Source organism: Schistocerca gregaria, unplaced genomic scaffold (genome assembly GCF_023897955.1).
Source record: "Schistocerca gregaria isolate iqSchGreg1 unplaced genomic scaffold, iqSchGreg1.2 ptg001205l, whole genome shotgun sequence".
Classification (NCBI taxonomy): Eukaryota; Metazoa; Arthropoda; class Insecta; order Orthoptera; family Acrididae; genus Schistocerca; species Schistocerca gregaria.
Window position 1 is genome coordinate 17,501 of NW_026062530.1, and position 5,000 is coordinate 22,500.

General features: G+C 54.4%; 1 non-coding gene across 1 annotated transcript in view; it reads left to right on the forward strand.

Annotated features, from left to right (window-relative positions):
- Positions 1 to 3,390: 3,390 nt before the first annotated feature.
- The window catches only part of LOC126329650 (small subunit ribosomal RNA), a 1,893-nt gene continuing 283 nt past the window's right edge, over positions 3,391 to 5,000 (forward strand). Inside the window, exon 1 of the ribosomal RNA XR_007562407.1 lies at positions 3,391 to 5,000. This exon is cut by the window's right edge and continues 283 nt beyond it. This is a non-coding gene — a ribosomal RNA (small subunit ribosomal RNA).

Below are 5,000 nucleotides of genomic sequence, written 5' to 3' on the forward strand. Positions count from 1 at the left end.
CATCCATTTTATCCTCGCTGCCACAGGACACTATCCAAAGAACGACAAGAGGAACGTCACGTCCACTAATAAGACAGAATGTCTCACACCACCCGCAAACAACGCAGCTCAAATCAGCCAGCAACACCCACAGTGGTCCACCCAGTATCAACACAGGACGCAACGCCACGCCACAACACAAAAGGTACAAGTAATAAAATACCCTTTGGCCACACTCCTTATAAAGGCATCGAACCAACCCACCACCTGACACCAGCCAAACGTACATCCTGATTTGACACATCTCTGGCAACCTAACCCACGTTGGCCCTTAACCTAACCCACGTTGGCCCTTAACCTAACCCACGTTGGCCCTTAACCTAACCCACGTTGGCCCTTAACCTAACCCACGTTGGCCCTTAACCTAACCCACGTTGGCCCTTAACCTAACCCACGTTGGCCCTTAACCTAACCCACGTTGGCCCTTAACCTAACCCACGTTGGCCCTTAACCTAACCCACGTTGGCCCTTAACCTAACCCACGTTGGCCCTTAACCTAACCCACGTTGGCCCTTAACCTAACCCACGTTGGCCCTTAACCTAACCCACGTTGGCCCTTAACCTAACCCACGTTGGCCCTTAACCTAACCCACGTTGGCCCTTAACCTAACCCACGTTGGCCCTTAACCTAACCCACGTTGGCCCTTAACCTAACCCACGTTGGCCCTTAACCTAACCCACGTTGGCCCTTAACCTAACCCACGTTGGCCCCTTAACCTAACCCACGTTGGCACCTTAACCTAAGTTACGCTGCACCTTAACCCAAGTTACGCTGCACCTTAACCCAAGTTACGCTGCACCTTAACCCAAGTTACGCTGCACCTTAACCCAAGTTACGCTGCACCTTAACCCAAGTTACGCTGCACCTTAACCCAAGTTACGCTGCACCTTAACCCAAGTTACGCTGCACCTTAACCCAAGTTACGCTGCACCTTAACCCAAGTTACGCTGCACCTTAACCCAAGTTACGCTGCACCTTAACCCAAGTTACGCTGCACCTTAACCCAAGTTACGCTGCACCTTAACCCAAGTTACGCTGCACCTTAACCCAAGTTACGCTGCACCTTAACCCAAGTTACGCTGCACCTTAACCCAAGTTACGCTGCACCTTAACCCAAGTTACGCTGCACCTTAACCCAAGTTACGCTGCACCTTAACCCAAGTTACGCTGCACCTTAACCCAAGTTACGCTGCACCTTAACCCAAGTTACGCTGCACCTTAACCCAAGTTACGCTGCACCTTAACCCAAGTTACGCTGCACCTTAACCCAAGTTACGCTGCACCTTAACCCAAGTTACGCTGCACCTTAACCCAAGTTACGCTGCACCTTAACCCAAGTTACGCTGCACCTTAACCCAAGTTACGCTGCACCTTAACCCAAGTTACGCTGCACCTTAACCCAAGTTACGCTGCACCTTAACCTAACTTACGCTGCACCTTAACCTAACTTACGCTGCACCTTAACCTAACTTACGCTGCACCTTAACCTAACTTACACTGCACCTTAACTGTCACATGTAACGTCACAGGAATGTAGCTTTGCCTAACAGCAACCCTCTGAACATAGTTCACTGCTTGGATCCTCTGGTGTCATGTGTATTTCTTGATGCCATGGTGCGTACCCTCACATAAAGGTCTTTCGAGTGTTGCGTACTTTCTACACAGTCCCGCTAACCACTGGAAGGGTGTACCGCTACAGAACGAATATCGCCCTCCCCTCCTGCCCTTCCAAGCTGGTCGGTCAGGCGTTTGTTTGTGAAATGAGCCTTGCAGCTGTTCAGTTGCATTCGGTTGTCGATGCAGTCAGTGTACGTTGTGGTACGGCCTGTGTGGACTGTCCGCTGATGTACGCGTAACCCACACTGATCATCCGTCGTTACGTACTGAGTGACATAATGTGGCACATGCTTGACCGTACACCGGCTGCGCCCTACAATGGCGAATCATAAGGGCCATATGTTGTGCACGATGCTACTTGTCTCGTCTCCCCATTACAGCGAGATTGCACTGTTGTACGCCGTACAGACATGTGGTAGGTAGGTACGGACGAAAGTATTGCATGTTGGCCCCCCCCCCCCCCCCCTCCTCCCTCTGCCGGGAATCAGCGTGAGCCGTCTGTTGATGTAGCGACGAGGGTTTTCCTATTTAATCGTATTGCCCCACACAACATGATAGCACGGTGGACCGCGTTCCACATCTGCGACATGCTACAGAGGCCGGTTGACAGTCGACCGCGCAAGGGACATTGCACACGTGCGCGGACCATCTTCCACGTGTTCTCTCGTGTACATGCCGCAGTGTGTATGTGGGCTGATGTAGCGTGTCGTGACACATAACATGCAGGCATGCCAGAATCGTAGATTTCGCAAATGTAGATTGACGTATACGTTTGCTGCCAAAGATCCGCAAATGAACTGGAAATCAGTTGTTGAGCGGTTGTTCGCGCTGCAGGTGCATCGGTGATAGCGACGATCGGTACATCTATGAACCGGTTGTTTCGGCGGTACCCGCCATGCCCCCGAACCTGAGTTGGCCATGTGGGTATGAAGCGATACGAGGCTGTGGCTTGGCGGGACAGTCCCCGGCCGGTGAGGGGGGGCCGCCCGGCGTGCTGGCCGCGCGCTGCGTGAGCGCACGCACTACAGCCGGCTGGTGGGGGGCGCCCAGTGGCAGGAGCGCCGGCCGACGGGCCCGGCTGGCGTCCCAGCTATGCGCCGGCGCACCCTGCGCGCGGCGCCAGGCGGCCAAAGTGGGTTCTGCCGAGCCCGGTGCGAAGCGCGGTGGACATCTGCAGTGTGCTGGTCCGATTGCGGACTGTGTGCGTTGAGGATGCGCCGCCGCCCGGCACTCGGCGTCGCGACGCCGTCTGCTGCTCGGTCGCCCCCAGCGGTTCTCGCAGGTGGTTTGTATCGCAGCTCTGCGGACGTGTTGGCGCGTGCGCTGTGCTGGGAGAGTTCGCTTCTGCACCCAAGTGGGGCTTTGCCCTTCTGTGGCGCTGGCGTTGGAGCTGCCGGTCACCGTAGGTGGCGCGTGTTGTTTCCCGCCGGCAATGCCACGACAGCACGCTCCCGGGCCTCTGTCGGCAGCGGCAAGCTCAGTTGGGAGCACGGGTGTTCGCACTGAAAGCGTCTACTCGCCCATCTCCGGGCGATTGCGCCTCTCTCGAACCCGACCAAGTACTTAGGACGGCGCTGCGCGCCGCCGGGACCTGAGAGGGTTTCGAGGTGTATCGTGCAGGGGAGCTCAGCCTCCTCCTGTTTGCAGAATAATTGAGCGGACGCTTGCGTGTTCGCGCGGGCCCTCGGGACACACTCCTGGGCGGCCGGCTGCTCAGCTCTCGTTGACGCAGCTCCCTGGTTGATCCTGCCAGTAGTCATATGCTTGTCTCAAAGATTAAGCCATGCATGTCTCAGTACAAGCCGCATTAAGGTGAAACCGCGAATGGCTCATTAAATCAGTTATGGTTCCTTAGATCGTACCCACGTTACTTGGATAACTGTGGTAATTCTAGAGCTAATACATGCAAACAGAGTCCCGACCAGAGATGGAAGGGACGCTTTTATTAGATCAAAACCAATCGGATTGGCTCGTCTGGTCCGTTTGCCTTGGTGACTCTGAATAACTTTGGGCTGATCGCACGGTCCTCGTACCGGCGACGCATCTTTCAAATGTCTGCCTTATCAACTGTCGATGGTAGGTTCTGCGCCTACCATGGTTGTAACGGGTAACGGGGAATCAGGGTTCGATTCCGGAGAGGGAGCCTGAGAAACGGCTACCACATCCAAGGAAGGCAGCAGGCGCGCAAATTACCCACTCCCGGCACGGGGAGGTAGTGACGAAAAATAACGATACGGGACTCATCCGAGGCCCCGTAATCGGAATGAGTACACTTTAAATCCTTTAACGAGTATCTATTGGAGGGCAAGTCTGGTGCCAGCAGCCGCGGTAATTCCAGCTCCAATAGCGTATATTAAAGTTGTTGCGGTTAAAAAGCTCGTAGTTGGATTTGTGTCCCACGCTGTTGGTTCACCGCCCGTCGGTGTTTAACTGGCATGTATCGTGGGACGTCCTGCCGGTGGGGCGAGCCGAAGGCGTGCTTGCGCGTCCCGAGGCGGACCCCGTTGAAATCCTACCAGGGTGCTCTTAGTTGAGTGTCTCGGTGGGCCGGCACGTTTACTTTGAACAAATTAGAGTGCTTAAAGCAGGCAAGCCCGCCTGAATACTGTGTGCATGGAATAATGGAATAGGACCTCGGTTCTATTTTGTTGGTTTTCGGAACCCGAGGTAATGATTAATAGGGACAGGCGGGGGCATTCGTATTGCGACGTTAGAGGTGAAATTCTTGGATCGTCGCAAGACGAACAGAAGCGAAAGCATTTGCCAAGTATGTTTTCATTAATCAAGAACGAAAGTTAGAGGTTCGAAGGCGATCAGATACCGCCCTAGTTCTAACCATAAACGATGCCAGCCAGCGATCCGCCGCAGTTCCTCCGATGACTCGGCGGGCAGCCTCCGGGAAACCAAAGCTTTTGGGTTCCGGGGGAAGTATGGTTGCAAAGCTGAAACTTAAAGGAATTGACGGAAGGGCACCACCAGGAGTGGAGCCTGCGGCTTAATTTGACTCAACACGGGAAACCTCACCAGGCCCGGACACCGGAAGGATTGACAGATTGATAGCTCTTTCTTGATTCGGTGGGTGGTGGTGCATGGCCGTTCTTAGTTGGTGGAGCGATTTGTCTGGTTAATTCCGATAACGAACGAGACTCTAGCCTGCTAACTAGTCGCGTGACATCCTTCGTGCTGTCAGCGATTACTTTTCTTCTTAGAGGGACAGGCGGCTTCTAGCCGCACGAGATTGAGCAATAACAGGTCTGTGATGCCCTTAGATGTTCTGGGCCGCACGCGCGCTACACTGAAGGAATCAGCGTGTCTTCCTAGGCCGAAAGGTCGGGGTAACCCG